The sequence below is a fragment of the Canis lupus genome, chromosome 18 (genome assembly GCF_048164855.1).
Source record: "Canis lupus baileyi chromosome 18, mCanLup2.hap1, whole genome shotgun sequence".
NCBI lineage: Eukaryota > Metazoa > Chordata > Mammalia > Carnivora > Canidae > Canis > Canis lupus.
Window position 1 is genome coordinate 18,405,420 of NC_132855.1, and position 17,518 is coordinate 18,422,937.

General features: G+C 46.4%; 1 protein-coding gene and 2 long non-coding RNA genes across 6 annotated transcripts in view; 2 read left to right on the plus strand and 1 right to left on the minus strand.

The window, feature by feature from the left end:
- Positions 1 to 13,912, minus strand: part of WIPF3 (WAS/WASL interacting protein family member 3) — an 83,577-nt gene extending 69,665 nt beyond the window's left edge. The window contains exon 1 of one of the 3 annotated variants that reach the window (XM_072783621.1): positions 13,767 to 13,911. The gene's annotated coding sequence lies outside the window, so the exon portion shown is untranslated. Of the gene's footprint in view, positions 1 to 10,536; positions 10,912 to 13,766 lie in introns of those variants that run through there. The other 2 variants (XM_072783622.1, XM_072783623.1) reach the window with 2 other exon arrangements.
- LOC140608761 (uncharacterized) overlaps positions 11,774 to 17,518 on the plus strand; it is a 56,294-nt gene continuing 50,549 nt past the window's right edge. For both annotated transcript variants that reach the window (XR_012010739.1, XR_012010740.1), the window contains exon 1: positions 11,774 to 11,955. This is a non-coding gene — a long non-coding RNA (uncharacterized lncRNA). The remainder of the gene's footprint in view (positions 11,956 to 17,518) is intronic.
- LOC140608760 (uncharacterized) lies at positions 14,071 to 15,112 on the plus strand. Its single transcript, XR_012010738.1, has 2 exons — positions 14,071 to 14,309; positions 14,555 to 15,112. It is a non-coding gene; the product is annotated as an uncharacterized lncRNA (long non-coding RNA).

Here is a 17,518-nt window from a genome sequence, read left to right on the forward strand (position 1 = left end):
CAATAAAAGGTGGAGCGGGACACATGTCCCAAGAGGGCTGTGGAGCGCTCAGGAATGTCACCATCAATTCCAATATGAGGAGGGCGGGCGGGGGGGGGGGGCAGTAGATAAATGTTGGGTAGAAGCTATGGCATTCTTCAGCAGGTGACAAGGTGGCTACAGGAGGCTGTTCTAGTTAGGGAGGGTAGCATATGAGCAGAGACAGAGAAAGGGGAGAAAGCAAGCCTGGGAGGCTCTGTATGTAGGGGGGAGGGGAGAAGAGAAAAAAGGCCAGAATCACAGAGGGGCTGAAATGACACTATACTATTCTGCAAGTATCTCTTCTCTCAGGTAGGGGTGGACATGTGTCTTGTTGCGGCCATCCACCAACTCCTCAGGCATTGGAAAAGAGTTCAAAAGATGGTGAACTTCTCAGAGGAGTCCTGGCCCCCTCAGCCAGAAGCCAGGAGCTCCCTTTCCCAGCATCCCTTGCAGGCAGGGAGCTGATTTGTGACTCAGTGGTCACAACAGTGGAAGGACAAGGTGTGGAGGGGCCCTGGCTCACAGGAGTGACAGCGTGGGTCTGCAGCTGGAGGCCCCCCTTCAGTGGGAATGCAAACCCAGTATGGCCACATCCTTTCGGTTTTCCCCCCAAAGCCCCAAATCCAGATTTTGGTGTGAAGCCCAGTTTTGAAACGTCGGTAACTAATTCAAAAAGTGTTTTTAAAATCACTGGGCCAACAGAACATACCTGCAGGTCATACAGAATCCATGGGCTGCCATAATACAACCTCTCTACCAGGAGCTAGTGGGGTTGGGAGTGTGGGGGTGGGTGATGAACCCTCCCTCCCATCCTTCCTTCCTTCCGCACCTGATTCAGAAATAGATGTGGAGTGGGCTTGCCTAGCTTGTTAAAATAAAAAGTTCTCTATGTATATGTACACCAACTGAGCTTTATCAGAGAGAAATCGCTTATGGTAAACAAGTTTACACACTAGTTGCTTTTGACTAAACTATACGCTCCTTTTTTTTTCCTTCCAAGAGTAGTTTGTCAGATTACAGTTGTTGACAAGTAGAATGTGTACCTATTTTTAAAATATAAGCAAGAAGGGTTACTGCTACTATTTGACAAAAGTTCCTTGTGCTGGTTCTTAAAATACATCTCAGTAGGAATCTGAAAATAAACTTCTCTGTGCACTCATGACTTTTTATGTTGTGTCGTTGTCCCATTGAGTCTCTTATTTGGCTGTGAAATGAGGGAGCCAGGCAGAGATTTCTCACCTCTGAACTAATAAAGGTGAAGGAGCCCCAGGTGACAAACAACTGCTCACATGATGGTCTCAGCAGGGTACTACAGCTCTGTCTATCATTTAGTTATCAAAGGTGTCTTGTGGCCAGGAAATCACAACCCACAGGCCCATGAGCATACAAGGCACAAATAAAAGGTTTCTTGAAAGATAGGGGCACCTGGGTGGCTCAACTGGTTAAGTGTCTGCCTTCGGCTCAGGTCATGATCCCAGGGTCCTGGGATGGAGCTCCATGTGGGGCTCCCTCCTCAGTGGGGAGCCTGCTTCTCCCTCTCCCTGTGCCTGCTGCTTCCCCTTGCTTGTGCTGTCTTTCGCTCTCTCTCTCTCAGTGCCAAATAAATAAATAAAATCTTAAAACAAAAGAAAGAAAGAAAAACACATGGCAAAGTTGCCAAAAAAAAAAAAAAAAGTTGCCAAAGCTATAAGGAAAATAATAAAGAAAAAAAAAAAAAAAACCTCTCCTGGTGACAGTGAAAATGATTTAGAGTGTTCACTTTCTGCTGTCCCTTCCTCATTGTGTGATGAGTGAATGCTCTGGGCATAGCCTTCTCTTGGGAATTCCCACCCATAAGATCTCACATCCCACACGTCACCTCTCCTAGTTAACATTGTCCTGGTTTAGGCCAAATGGAAATTGATACCCTCACTCTCCTCAATGGTATAAAAGTCCTGGAAATATTCAGCCTTTTGGGGGAGTTGGGGCACGTTGGGCTGAATAAGCAGGGAAGCAGGGGACATGGGGAGGGGGAAATAAAAAACACAGGTTAAAAAAAAATCCTTGACCATTTATGTTCTGGAGAATAGTAAAACAAGTTAGCTCTGTGATAGCTGTTACTATGTATCAGATCTTGTTCTTAAGGCTCTTTGTATATCAACCGATTTGAGCCCCACAACAGCCCAATCAGATTAAGCGCTACAATTGTCCCCATACTTCAGATGAGGAAACTGAAGCACAGAAGGGTTAAGAAATCTTCCCAAAGTCACACAATGAATTGGCGGAGGAGCTGGCATTCAAACCTAGGGTGTCTGTCTCCAGAGTCCATGCTCTTAAGCCCAAGCTAACTTAAGTCACTTAAAAACACATGGGTTTTACTTTGCAAAATAGGAAGGAGGGTCCTCAACAAGTTAAAAATAGAGCTACCCTATGACACAGCAATTGCACTACTAGGTATTTATTCAAAGGATACATAGTGATCAAAGGGGCACCTGCACCCCAATGTCATAGCAGCAATGTCCACAATAGCTAAACTATGGAAAGAACCCATATATCCATTAACAGATGAATGGATAAAGAATATGTGGTATAGGGAACCCTGGGTGGCGCAGCGGTTTGGCGCCTGCCTTTGGCCCAGGGCGCGATCCTGGAGACCCAGGATCAAATCCCACGTAGGGCTCCCTGCATGAAGCCTGCTTCTCCCTCTGCCTGTGTCTCTGTCTCTCTCTCTCTCTCTCTGTGTGTGACTATCATAAGAAAAAAAAAAAGAAAAGAATATGCGGTATATATATAGACACACACAACACACACACACACACACACACAAACACAATGGAATATTACTCAGCCACGGGAAAAAATGAAATCTTGCCATTTGCAACTAGGTGAATGGAACTAGAGGGTATTATGCTAAGTGAAGTAAGTCAGAGAGAGACAAATACCATATAATTTTACTCATATGTGGAATTTAAAAAACAAAACAGATGAACACAGGGGGAGGGAAGGAAAAATACGATAAAAATAGAGAGGGAGGAAAACCAAAAGAGATGCAGAACTCTAGGAAACAAACTGAGGGTTGCTGGAGGTGAGGTGGGTGGGGAGATGGGAAAACTAGGTGGTGGGCATTAAGGAGGGCGCTTGATGGAATGAGCACTGGGTGTTATAGGTAGCTGATGAATCAGTAAATTCTACCCCAGTGACTAGTAATACAGTATATTTTAACAAAATTGAATTTAAAGAATTTAAAATAAAAAAAATTTTAAATTTATAAAAGGCTTTTATAGTTTTTGTCACATCCCATACCACCTGAACTTTCTTTTAGCTAGATACATTTATTTTGCAGAAGAAACTTTAAATTATCGCTATAAATGGAAAACCAAAATCATCTTCCATAAATAGAAAGTAATAAAAAAGCGAATGCAATAATTGTTAAAATGTTGTCTATATACATTTCCATAATGTATATAGAAAGTCATACATAAATAGAAAGTAATAAAAAAGTGAATGTAATCATTGTTAAAATGTTGTCTATATACCATTTCAATGCATTTCATGTTTCCTTGGTGATACTTAAGCCTTTGTGCTTTGGGAAACTGATCTACAGTGATGCTTCCCAGACTTTAATGGAGAATGAATCACGGTGGGGGTGGGGGGGTGGATCTTATGAAAATGTAGATTCTCATTCAGTAGTTTGAGTGGGTCCTAAAATTCTGTATTTCTAACAAGCTTCCAGGTCAACGCTGCTGGTCTGGAGACCACACTTTGAGTAGTTCTAGAATGTGGAAATATGTAAGCAAGGCACAGTGTCCATCCCAGACCTCCTGAATTAGAATCTTTGGGAGAATCTTCTCAACAAGTGATTTTATGCCTGCTCAAGTTTGTAAAGCTCTGTTGCAGAATATCAAGGCTGCTGAAATTCTCTGCCCTACACCATTGGGACACTGTGTCCTTTACTGAAAGGCTCTTTTTCTATAGACTCATTTAATCCACGAATGGATCCAGCCTGCTGGATGGATTCTCATACTTATGAGAATTGGAACTGACACACAAACGTGAAAGGGAAACCACACCGAGTGTCCATTCACTCTCACCGAGGTGATGGGAAGGATTTCTAACACCTGGGAAACACCGCCCTGATGACAATAGTTCCTGAAGCTGAATCTGCTCAGGTCTGATCGGACATTGTAGTTAATTATCTGGTGAAATGCTGAAAGGGTTAATATAGTCTTGTCTACGTGAGTTCTAAAATTAAGATATACATTAACCACAATCTAATATGAAACCTAGCAAGTCATACCTACAATGAGCTCATAAATTAGTTTCCTTTTATAAGACTCTTAACTGAAACACAAATTTGTTCCCAGGTCATTCATTGAACGTTCTATGGTTTTTGGACATATTTGGCAAAGGGAAAAATGGAAATATTGATTATATTTATCATTGACTCCGGTATTTAAATTATAGCTAACTGTGACGAAAATCATTGTGTGTGCAGTTCCCAAGGCTGAAAGGAGAAAATATTGATTTCCTGTCTTTTTTTTTTTTTTGCTGCCTTTGAACGAGCTAAAAGAAGAACGAGGCTAATTAAAAATACATAATATTAATCACACATTTATAAGTAAGCCTCATTTCATATAACTGTTATGCTTCTGCAAAATGGCATCTCTAATTTTGGAAAATCAAGGAATGCTTTAAGTATACAAAAGGAATTTATTATGCAATGGAAACCCGTAATCGACATTATAAAATAATGAGTCATTTTACACAATAAATTACCACCTCTTTCCTTAATTTATTTGATGACACTAGATTTTATGATGAGGGCGTTTTTTACTCTCTAAGGCTAAGGTGGTAACTTTTCACTTAGGATGGTGAACCCTCCTGAAAATGACTTTTTGAGAACCACTGAGGAAATAATGTGAAGACAGGAGGTGGCACAGGGTTCAAGGCTACAAGATAAATCCTTCCTTTTCAAGTTTCACTTCTGAGACTTTAAGTCTTTTCACCTTATTTGTACTGCTCTGGCTTGGGCCAGAAAAGGACCACGCAGATTGTGGCCCCTGTAGTCTCTTGTCCACCTTGACGTTCTGCTAGAACCTCAAACAGTCGGTGGCAAGGAGCCATCATCCCTCACCAGGCTGATCCTTTCCTATGGCAGCAAGCACAGGTCAGTGATAGCCAAGTGACCATAGGGTGTACCTCCCAGGCCAAGGGGCATCATTCCCTGCTTTACCACATACCCCTTTCCATGGAGGCAATTTCTACATCTCGTTTTCCACTCTGTTCTATGCATCCTATACTTCACCCACACCACATCTGTGACATCTTCTTACATACCTTTTCTATCTCAGCGTCTTTGTCCATGTTATTCAGGCTGTGTATGACAGCCTTTGACACCTGAAAAATTCCTACTGATCCTTTAAAACACTCTCAGGTGCCCACTGCTCTGCAGGGAGATCCTCCTCCCTTTGGCAGAGCTAACTGTACTCTGCTGGTGGGAATGCAAAATGGTGTGGCTACTTTGGAAAAGTCTGAAAGTTCTTTGAAATGTCCAACAGTTATCATAGGACCCACTGACTCCGCTCCCAGGTATCTACCCAAGAGAAATGCAAACTTAAGCCCACACCAAAACTTCCACATGAGTATTTCCAGTAACATTGTTCATAATTGCCAAAATGTAGAAAGAACCCAAATGTCTATCAACTTATGAGTGGATAAACAAAATGGCTGTGGGATGAAATATTATTTGGCAACAAAAATGAATGAAAGACTGATATAAGCTATAGCATGGATAAACCCCAAAATCATTATGCTGAGTGAAAGAAGCCAATCCAGGGGGCACCTGGGTGGCTCAGTCAGTTATCCCAAGATCCTGGGATAGAGCCCCGCAGCAGGCTTCCTGCTCAGCAGGGAGGCTGCTTCTCCCTCTCCCTCTGACCCTCCTCTCCAGCTCATGCTTGCTCTCTCTCTCAAATAAATAAATAATCTTAAGAAAGAAAGAAAAGAAAAGAAAAAGAGAAGAGAAGAAAAAAGGAAGGAAAGGAAGGAAGGAAAGCAAGCAACCCAGCCAGCCAATTGCAAAAGGCCACATACTGTATGGTCCTATTTATACGAAATATCCCGAATAGGTAAATCCATAAAAGTAAAAAGGAGATTGGTGGTTGTCAGGGCTGAGGAGACAGAAGGTGAGGAGTGATTGCTAGTGGGTTCCTTTTTAGGGTGATTAAAATGTTCGGAAAGTAGATGATAGTGATGGTCGCGTGACTCTGAATATTCCAAAAACCACTGAATTGCACATTTTAAGAGAATGAATTTTATGATATGTGAATTATAACCCAAGAAGGCTGTGTTACAAAAAACAATTGGTGCAGTGTGATTAGTATCAGGCAAAACAGAATCCAGGGCAAAAAATATTAATACAAATATGTAGTGTTTTGGAAACATGAATTAATTGGTTCCATGGGTGATGGATACGTAAAAAGCATAAGAAACCTCTGAAGCAGGCCTTCCATGGTTGAAGGGAGTGAGGAGGGTATGAGCAAAGCTTTGCCACCAGTGCATGCATGGGGTGTGCGGCAGCCAGCCCCAGCCAGCATGGTGCTCACAGAGCCTTACTTTGTAGGCTGTTAAAGACAGGAAAGATGTTAGATACTTGTGTTTTAAAAACAGCACCTTGGGGGCCCTGTGTGTGGAGAGTGAATTATAGGGAAAAGCAGCAAATGGGTAGAGCAATTTGGGGATCCACTTGAGTGAGGATGGATATTTATTTGAATTATAATCACGGTAAATGGGATAGAACCAAGAATATTAGTTTGAATGTCTGGAATGGGTATCAGCAGTATGAGCCCAGGATAACCCTAGTGCTCCTGGCCGAGACAATCTAGTGTTAAAATAAGCAGACAGGAGAAAGTGTGTTTGTGGTCGGAGGGGCATAGATGGGCAGGGAGAAGGGGATTTAATTTGGAGCATCTGAGATGCTTTTGACAAATGGAAATTTAGATCTGAAATTTAGGAAAGAATCAGGCCTGGTGATAGTGATTCAGGAATCTTCACATAAGGCAGTTGGGTATGTCTCATTCTCTCATGCTAATTGTATGAAGATCTGGAAATGCGTAACATTTTAAACTACTGAGTTGCCTTCTGTAATTTCTAATTAAGTCAGGGACGTGGCTAATAATGGCAGTAAGTCAGGTGGCTGATAATGCTAATTGCCTATTCAATAGCCATTCCCTCTTCTTCCTCATAGCAAAACCCCTAATTTGTGGGTGGGGTGGTAGCAGTTGCAATTTACTCAGCTAAAAATATTTGATTTCTCAGAATCCCTTATATTTTGAGCAATCTTGTGACATCATCCTGGCGAACAAGATGTAGGTGGAAGTAGCTAAAGAGGGTATTACTTTCTGAATAAAAAGGTAACACCTCTCTAATGGAAGGGCCCTCACTCTTTGGGCATTTACATCTTCCTTTTCTTCCTGATTCTAAGCCTAGACATGCAGCAGCCAACTTGTGACCATGAGGCAACCAGATGTAAGATGAGGTCCTACAGGTTAAGGACAGTGAATCAGGAAGTTGAAAGTACTGTTTGGGCCCTTGCATCAGCCCTGGACTGCCTTTCTTGGGAGTCTAGTCTAGTTCCACAAGATAAATAAACTTGTATCTGTTTAAACCAGATTCTTGGGCAGCCTGGGTGGCTCAGCAGTTTGGTGCTGCCTTCAGCCCAGGGCCTGATCCTGGAGACCCGGGATCGAGTCCCACGTCAGGCTCCCTGCATGGGGCCTGCTTCTCCCTCTGCCTGTGTCTCTGCTTCTCTCTCTGTGTCTCTCATGAATAAATAAATAAAATCTAAAAAAAAAAAAAAAAGATTCTAATGTATATGTTGTTTTTGTTTTGTTGGTTTTGGTAGCTGAATGCAATTTTAACTGCTAGAAATCACATTTGAACTAACACATTTATCAGTGTTATTATATACATTGGTATTATATTGGTATATAACAGAGAGAGACTAAAAAAGACAAGACCATTTCAACTACCAAAAAAAATTTAAAAACAAAATATTTATTCTTTTTTAAAGATGATTTTATTTATTTGAGAGATAGACAAAGAGCATGAGGAGGGGGAGGGACACAGGAAGAGGGAGAGCGAGGAGCCTGACGTGGGGCTCCATTCCAGGACTCCGGGCATCATGACCTGAGCCAAAGGCAGATGCTCTTTGGCACTGCCTAGGTGTCCCCAAGATATTTATTTTTACTACCAAGAAGTACTGAAAGCATTAAGGGCCTTAAAAGGTAGTATTGAGTACTGGATTTTTCTTTCTTCCAGACAATGGGATAAAATTTGCAGCTAAACAGAGATTATGGGGCTACTGTATTAAGAAAATTCATGAATACAAACCCTATTAATGAGCATATGTGCATGAAACACCCTTCTGGAGGAGGTAAATTGAGCTGGTATATTTAAATGGCTTTAGCCAAAATGAATGTTCTTAAAGATGGGATTGTTCACATGACTCTCACAAGAATTATAATCTGTGGAAGAAAGAATCTTTCTACTCCCCCAGGCCCTCAGTAAACATAGCTAAGAAAATAGCATGTCCCCAAACCACAGCTCACTGGCCCTTCACAGAAGAACTTTTGCTGGACTGTGCTCTGGGATTATGTCTCCGGAACTGCAGTCCATAATGTTCTAGGAAACATTTATTATTGCCTTCTACCACAAAACTTCCATTGTCTTCAGGGCAGGGACCCTGTGGAACACTTAGATCTCTATGGCAACAGTGATTCCTTTGAAGACCTGCCAGGAGAAAGTTATCCCAGGTTTTAGGACCAGGAAAAACTGTGCAACTGATCTGTTTTTATCTCATGGTCACTGTGGATCAAATAACTATTTGCGTTTTCCTCTCTGTTTTGGCTACTGGGAAGCTCTGACAAATTTTTTAATCTTCTCTCCAGAACTACACTAGACTTTATAGTAAACTCAACTGCACCTTATGATAGAGTCTTATTCTCTAAATTACCTCTGATTTTATCTTGCTTTCTAATTTGTGCATTCTCTTTACCCTGGTTTCATTCGCTATTAATTTTATGTTTATTACCTGTTTTTGTAAACTCCTCAAATGCTTTATGGGATAGGAACCATTTAAGGCAAACAACTTTTAAAAGCATCAGATGACAGCAGCTACTTTACTGACCATTGCTATGAACGAGGTACTGTTCTAAGTATGGAACTTTCTTTCTCTTTTTTAAGATTTTATTTATTCATGAGAGACAGAGAGAGAGGCAGAGACATAGGCAGAAGGAGAAGCAGGCTCGATGTGGGACTTGGTCCCAAGATCCCGGGATCATGATCTGAGCCAAAGGCAGATGCTCAATCACTGAGCCACCCAGGCGTCCCTGCATGGAACCTATCTTAAGTTATCTACCCTAAATATGAGATAAGTACTATTATTACGTCTGTTTTACAGATGAGAAAACTGAGGGACAGAGAAGTCATTTGCCCAAGACCATACAACAAATAAATGATGACTCAAACCGGGATCCCTGGGTGGCGCGGCTGTTTGGCGCCTGCCTTTGGCCCAGGGCGCGATCCTGGAGACCCGGGATCGAATCCCACATCAGGCTCCCGGTGCATGGAGCCTGCTTCTCCCTCGGCCTATGTCTCTGCCTCTCTCTCTCTCTCTCTGTGACTATCATAAATAAATAAAAATTGAAAAAAAAAATATTTAAAAAAAAAATGATGACTCAAACCCAGCTACTCTGAATTACAAAATTTCGCCAAAAAAAAAAAAAAAAGAACTAATAATATTGAATTTCTAAAAGAAGCTGAGGCCTTCTGAATTTATAGGATGAGCTTAGCATCCTTCAGCTTTAAAGGAGATATCTCAAAAAAAAAATAAAGGAGATATCTCTTATACATCTTGTCTATAAAGTCATGCCTGATGACCCCCACCCACAGAGGGGAATGAGACAGTAGAAGCTAAAAGGGCAGATAATCCAAAAATAATTGACTTTTGATTTTAGAACATAGAGGTTTTCATTCATTCGCTCACTCGTCCATGCAGTACTCATCATGTGCCATGCATGGTCAGGTTCTGGGAACAGAGATGAAACAGACAAGCACCTGCCTGTTCAGGAGCTCAGGAGCAAAAAGGGGGAGTCAGGGAGGTAAAGGGTGCCTCGGGGTCATAAACGAGCTGATAGCAGACCAGAGCAGGGTGCGACGGGATCATTTTAGGACCAGATTAGCCCTTGGTGTCTATGTCACAGTTGATAACGGGAGTACGAAGAATCAGCTCCTTTAGAGGGCTATTGCGACGATTTGGGCTAAGATCTTTGGGCTAAGATCAAGCTCTTAGCCTAGCCTGGCATGTACTATGTGTTCAGGATGTGTCAGCCTTCAGCTCCTAAGGCACAGTGGACAGCAGCCTGGGCATCCTGCTTTGTCACACGCACAATCCTCATAAGGACAAGTGTTCTCAGAAGCTCAAGCACTGAGGCTGGCTACTACCTCCCCTGAGCTACCCCCTAAGAGCTGACTTACAGTCCATTAGCACTCTTCCCTCGATGTCACCATCTCAGATTCAGTGTCTTGTTGGAATAGATCACCCACACGCGACGAATATTCCTTCCAGTTGCGCTAAAAAATCTTCCACGGTACCTGGTCCACATCGCGCCCCACCCGGCATTTTTCCTGCATTTGCTCTGCTTCACTTTATCTGGTTGGCACTTCAACAACGGCAGGTAACTGCACGAGTCCCCTGCCGCATAACGGGTCAGGTTCCCACTTGAACGGGTCTAAGGAAAAGCCCCAACTAGAATTGCAAAACGGGAGTCTCAAGTGCGTTATTGGCTGAAGCCGTTAAGAACATATGTGCTGCACCTGCTCAGCATCAGCTGGGAACAGTACGTCTCTCTTCGGTTTAGCACAGTGGCTAAATAAGAAGTAACTAATCATTTTCTCACCAAACCTAACTCATATTTAACAGTTCCCTCTCAAAGTTTGTTTTGTCATGCTATCAGCAAAGTCAGTCAAACATTACGATTCCTTTCTAAATATTCCAGCAGCCAGATGGCAGGAACACTACTGTGACAAGGCAAAACTCGCCTAAAGATAACTTCATGATGCATAATCATGCTTGATGGCACTCGGCTAAGTAGAGTCACCCAGAGGTACCTCTTTAGCTGCCCCACTTAACCCATATCAGATCCTTATAATTGCAAGAAGAAGGCAAACATTCAACCTGTAGTGTGAAACTGGCTGGTAAAACAAACACGCTTCTACTTCTCTGAGGTCTGAATTTTAGGCAGAAATATGAAATCACTAGAAGACCACACATTAGGATACAATGTCTCTCTACGTATAATGTCACTGTACCTTAAAGTTTCAAATAGTTCTGTACCAAATTTAATGTACATTTAGACCACGTGGGCTAGAAAACAACGTCTCCCCTGCCCAGTTATTTCCGTAGTGTGTGCTTTTTAGTTGCTTTTGTTGTTACTCCAGCGTTAAAGTATCTTTATAAACTCTAGGATGTACGAAAGTTGACTCTTCCTGCCTGGTGAAAATTTTATGCCTTCTCCCTTAGGGTTAATTATATTTTGGCTTCTCATACCTTTTCTAGGTTATATTATTCATTGTGTGTGTGCGTGCTCTGTGTGTGTGTGAGTAACCGCAAAATCACAACCTGTTCTATATGGTTTCTGAACAATAAATCTCCTAAAAAGAGCGTTGGCAGGCTGGGCCAGCTGGCTTTCTCCTGTTTCTAAAACTGTATGTTCTTAGACACACGCACTTCCTCCATCCCTTCTGCTGCTAACTTCAGTCTGTGACACAATCTCACATGCACAATTATATGAAAACAACAGAGACTCCTGGAAAGGAACAAAAAGAGGGCAAGGCAGGAAGCCAACCTTCAAGTCTCTTGTCCGGGCTTCAGGTGGCCGAGAACTGTTTCTGGTGGTATGTAGAGAATTTGAAGTCTGTGTCCCCAGGTTCTTAACTCTGGCTCCCCCGGGTAAGGCACTTAAGGCATTTTTAAAGTGTGTGACTTTTTATTTGCTCATCTGTAAAACACCTCCCTTAAAGAACCGTGACTCCGCGTGAGGATGTTCACACAGGCATTTGGCAAAGCCCTCTGCGGCGTATATTTCATTTCCCATTATTTCTCAACTTTCTTTTGTTCCTCTGTCCTTCTTTTCTTTCCTGATTCGGTTTTTGTGGTTATTTTATTTTATTTTTGTTTTTGTTTTTGTGGTTTTTAAATGTAGCTCTAAAATGCACTGCCTGGAAAACACTAATCTGTGTGCTACCACAGTGAGTGGATTTTCAGCATTAAATTTTTATGTACTTTTTAATCGAGGTAACGCAGAAGCCAAGCGCACAAATTTCAAGGAAGGGATTTCATAAATACCTGTATGTGCACACCCGTGGAGTCACAAGTAAGGCAAGGGAGGGAGCATCTCCCACATTCCAGAAACCCCCCTTGTGTCCAGGTTGTTGTAAAAGGCCCAAAGGCAACCCCACTTCTAACTTACATTGCCATGATTAGCCTTGCCTAAAGTTACAAACCCAAACAAACAAATAAACAAACAAACAAAAAAAATCAACTCAGGGGAGGTTGGGGTTGCAGCGATTACTACTACCATGGTTGCCCATGAGAAACGTACTTCCAATCCTCCTTCTGATGAGATAGAAGATTTTGGAAAAGGGGCATGAACTTTGTGAATCACACAGGTCACGCAGGACAAGGCCCTCATTTTGTCATAGCCAACGACTCGAGGCTCTCAGGGAGGCCGAGTGACAGCGCTACTTCCTGCTACAGAGTAACTTTGCTTCCAAATGCTGCTGTCACAGGACGCGTCTCTAACGTGAGGGACGCGGCCGGGGCATCCCCGCGAGCCTGGAGCCGGGCACAGCTCTCCCGGAGGCTCCGCGTAGAACTTGGTAGGGAGCAGCGTGAGCAGCAGCGTACACTCCGTCCCCACGAGGCTGCAGCTCCCGCTGCGGGCACACCCACGCGGCTGGCACGGAAGGGGAAGGCACTGTGCCTGCGAGCCTGTGCCTGCCTGCCCACAGGGGCTCCTCACACCCCCTTCCCCAGCGCCCGCTCCCCCCACCCTGCTCCCCGCATCCCTCCGTGTCTGGGGGGCGGTAGGGAGGGAGGGGCATTCTCTGCCACCTTCTCTGACTCCTTCGAAGGACTCTGAAACCCGTACGCGTGTCCAGATCTAAATCGCTGGAGCACAGACTACTGACCCCGGGGGTCTGGACATGAGCCCTGGGGGCTGAGTCCCAAGATCCGCGGGCAGGTCCCAGCTAGGGCAGCACGCACCAGCCGTGTGACCTTGGGCAAGTCACTTCACACCTCCCGGACCGGCTTGCTCCCTCTGCAACCCCAAAGCCGCCTCCAGCCCTGCAACGTCCCAGCTCTTCTTCACTCCGCCCCGGCTCTTCCTGCGTGCGACCGTCCCCTACTCAGCGAGACCCCAGCCTTTTGTTCTGGGGGGCGGGGGGGGGGGGAGCTCGGCGGCGAGGCCAGGCCAGGCAGGCTGGGCGCCGGGGCCGCTCGGTGGAGAGTCGGGTCAGGGGAAGACGTCCCCAGGCAAGCCCGCGGGGACCCGGGACCCTCCGCCGTCCGCGTAGGGCCCGGCTGGGCTCGGAAGGCGCGGCGGGCGGCGCTGGGGTGGGCGGAGATGCCCGGGCACCCGCGCGCGCTGCACCCCTGTCCGCGCCGCGGGCCACTGCGCCCCCTCCCCGCCCCGCGGAGCTACCTGCCGCCGGCCGTGCGGGGGCCGGACAGGACGCAGGCCCCAGGCCACGTCCCCGCCGCCGCCGCCGCCGCCGCCGCCTCCGGGCTCGGGGCTCCGGGCTCCGGGCTCCGTCCCCAGCCCGGCGCTGCAGGTGCCGCCGCTGCTGCGCTCGCTGCTGCGCTCGGTGCGCCCCGCTCCGCGGCCGCCGCGGGCTCTGGTGCTGCCGGGACGCGGGGGCGGGGCCGTCGCCCCACCTGCTCCGCGGGCTCCTGCGCGGGGACGCGGCCCGGCGGGCGGGGCGGCTCGGGAGCCCGGGGGGCGGGTCCCGGCGGCGGCGGCGCGCCCCTCCCGCCTCTCCGGGTGCGCGTCCCGGGTCCCGGCCGCGGGGAGACCCGGCCTAAGGCATCGCCACGCTGGGGGCGCGCCGCTGCTGCACCCACCTAGTCCGGGCCTTTGGAACCCTCCTTCTGCTCCAGGCGGCGTCAGGAGCCCTGGCGACAAAAGGGGAGACCCAGGTCACCTTCTGCCCTCCCGGAGTTCACGGTCTGGAAGGGAAACTACAGGGCAAGTACAGTCCAGGACCGGGAGGGTGCGGCAGCGGGGATGGCACCCGATCCACACTTGGGGGGAGGTCAGGGCAAGGCCGCCCCAGGAGGTGATGGCTCAGGTGCAGGGGCCTGGCCCAGGGCCTGGGCAGGTAGACCGTCCCAGTTGGAGCCTAGGAGACGGGGAGCAGACTGTGTTTTGAAAACTGAAATGTTGGAGCGGGAAGAACTCGCTGTGACCAGCAAATCCCCGTCGCATTTCAGGTTCAGGCGCCGTGGAGCATGCACAAAGTTTGTATCTGAGGCTGGAGTGTTCCTCTAGGTGAGGGTTTCCTATCGTCCGTGGCCTGGACCTCTCTACAGACAGGAGGAGCTAAGAGGATACTCACGGACCCTTCACTCAGCCCTTCAGTGTCTGAACATGGACCGCAACCCATGCCCTCTGCAGAGCCCTAAAGGCGTGGGGGTGAGGGGGGCAGGGTCTCTAACACGAAAGGAATTTCTGGGCTGGAGGGAGGAGAGAGACCTGTGCTCCACGCTGTTGACAAGGCTTCTATGAGGTGCACGGGAACACAGGACAAGAAGCAGGTAATGACAACAGGAAGGATCTCACACATGGGCTGCAACCTCTCTTCAGGTTCAGGTTCTGGAGGAGCTGCTGTCAACGTATGTTCCCACGCAGCCCTTAGCTAGTTTCTTAATTACTCATGTTCACAGCAAGGATAAATAATTCACTCCGGATGTCGTTCGTGGGTTGTCAAGAACATGGGTTTCTGTTAGATTGAGATGAATAAAGGTGTATGTGCAGTCAGTGGAAGCCAATGAGGTACTTGCTTCCTGCCTATTTGTCCATGTTCGGCCTGCCTTTCCTCCTTTAGAACCAATAAGATGATCATTGGTATGCAGTCTGAAAAACTGCTCAACCTAAAATTCATAAACGATTTTGCACAGGTGAACACTACTTAAAAAATATCTGAAACATAACCAGACAAGACACTGTCCTCCGAATCCCTAATGCTTGTTCTCCTTAAACACGTAACCACTCAAATTCTAATGCAAAAGGAAGAAAAGATGAATTAGCGGAGAAGACATTTCCATGAGCCCAGAGAGCACCCATCGAGTCTTCTGCTGAGTGGCCCAAGCAGGAGCTATTTGAATGGATAGTCCGCTGGCTCTTTCATTCTGTTTCCCATGGTCCTTATTCCCGAACACAAACGGGATGCCTAGGGGTGCTGCAACCAGATGACAACCAAGAGACAATGAGCATGAAGCCACAAGGCCAATATGACTAGGATGGCCGAGGGAAAAATAGTCAGCATGGCACCGCTGGGCATTCGAAGCAATGGCAGCAACAGCCCACCTCTGAACTTCTCGCTGTGTGAGAAAAATAGTTCCTGTTTGTTTAAGCCACTGAGGCTGGGTTTTCTGCTCCTTGCAGCCAGATGTACTCCCAATGAATACAGTGACCGGGTGAAGGGCAGGATGTCTTCTCCCGTTGCTCACAAGTGCCTGAAATAGCTCACCTTTCATACCCTCTACTTGTAAACGTGTATTTACACCTGCTGTGACTTCCTGAGCTTGTCGGGAGAAGGGCGCTATAGAAATTGTAAATGTTTTATACATGTATCCACATCAACCCTGCAAGTGTTTATGAGCAGCTAGTAGGTGGTGATAATGGACTGGTTCTGGGGCACAAAGATGAATTCCCAGCACTGCCCCCAGGGAGCAAACAGCTTAGTAGAGGGCATGAGCTTGCAAATAGAGTTTTGCAGTTCTGTGCAAGAGAGGAGTTTGCCTTGGACAGAGGGGTAATAGAGGAGAAGAAACAATGAGCTCTGTCTGGTTCAGGGAAGGAGGGAGGCAGTAATACCTGGGCTGGGCTTCCATGGAGGAGCTGGAGTTTGCCCTGTCACAAACTGGGGAAGGGACCCCATTTCAGGGAAGAGAATGTCTGACGGACGGAGCTTGGTGGTCCAGGAGCCTCAAACTCCACATGTCTGAAACCACAATCGTGGTCTTCCTCCCAAACCTATCCTGTTCTGGGTGTCACGCATCTGCCCACCTGTCCAGCTGGACCACCCAGCGGCTTCCTCAGCTGCCCTTCCCTCATCACCTCTCCCCCAGCTGGAGTTTGTCTCTTGGGTCTGTCTGGTCTTACCCAGGGGCACCTGTGTCACCTCTCTCCAGTGCTCCCACAGCAGCCTCCCAGCTGGTCACTCTGCAACATGCAGCTTCTCTCTTCCAAACCTTTCTCCACAGTGTGGCAAGAGAGATTATCTCGAAATCCAAAGCTGATCTTATTAACCCCCCATTATCTGTAGTTTAGTGACTTCCCTTTGCTCTGATGGTAACAACTAAGATCTTGAGCTTTGTCTGAAGGCCCTCACAGTCTCCGGCACTACTTGCTCAGGCTTCTCCCCCGTCTCTTTACTCCAAGTATGTGGGCCTACTTTCAGATCCTTGAGCAGGTAACATTCTTTCTTGTCACAGGTCCTTTGCACATGCTATTTCCTCTTTGTAAAGAACATCACCCAGGTGAACTCCCCTTCATTTTTCAGATCTCAACTAAATTTAACCTAGATCTTGACCAGACCATTTTCTCCTGTTATAAGCTCTCATAATCCTGTGTAACTTCCTGTTGCAGCATTTATTACAGTTCTAGTGATGCCATTAAACAGCTAGACTGGGGATCCCTGGGTGGCGCAGCAGTTTAGCGCCTGCCTTTGGCCCAGGGCGCGACCCTGGAGACCTGGGATCGAATCCCACGTTGGTCTCCTAGTGCATGGAGCCTGCTTCTTCCTCTGCCTATGTCTCTGCCTCTCTCTCTCTCTGTCTCTGTGTGTGACTATCATAAATAAATAAAATTTTTTTTTAAAAAATAAATAAACAGCTAGACTGTGCCAAAGGGCAACAAAAGGATAGTTCACTATCTTGAATGCAGTTAAATTCCATCATGATGCTTCCACAAATTCTGCTGTTCCAGAATGTGCTGCAAACACGAAAAGGTTGAGATCTTGGAAGGTCAAGGTATATGGAGAACACAGGGCTTTACTGAACAGGCAGAGAAAGAGGAGCCAGCCCACAAGGGAGATGGGGAGAGAAGGGCGAGGATAAGGAAAGAGCCTGGAGAGAAGGGGTGCAGAAACCAGACAGAGAGAAGGCATGGTCAGTAGTGTCATACTACATGGATGTCACATTCAAGGGAACATGTGACAATGGAGGTCATGA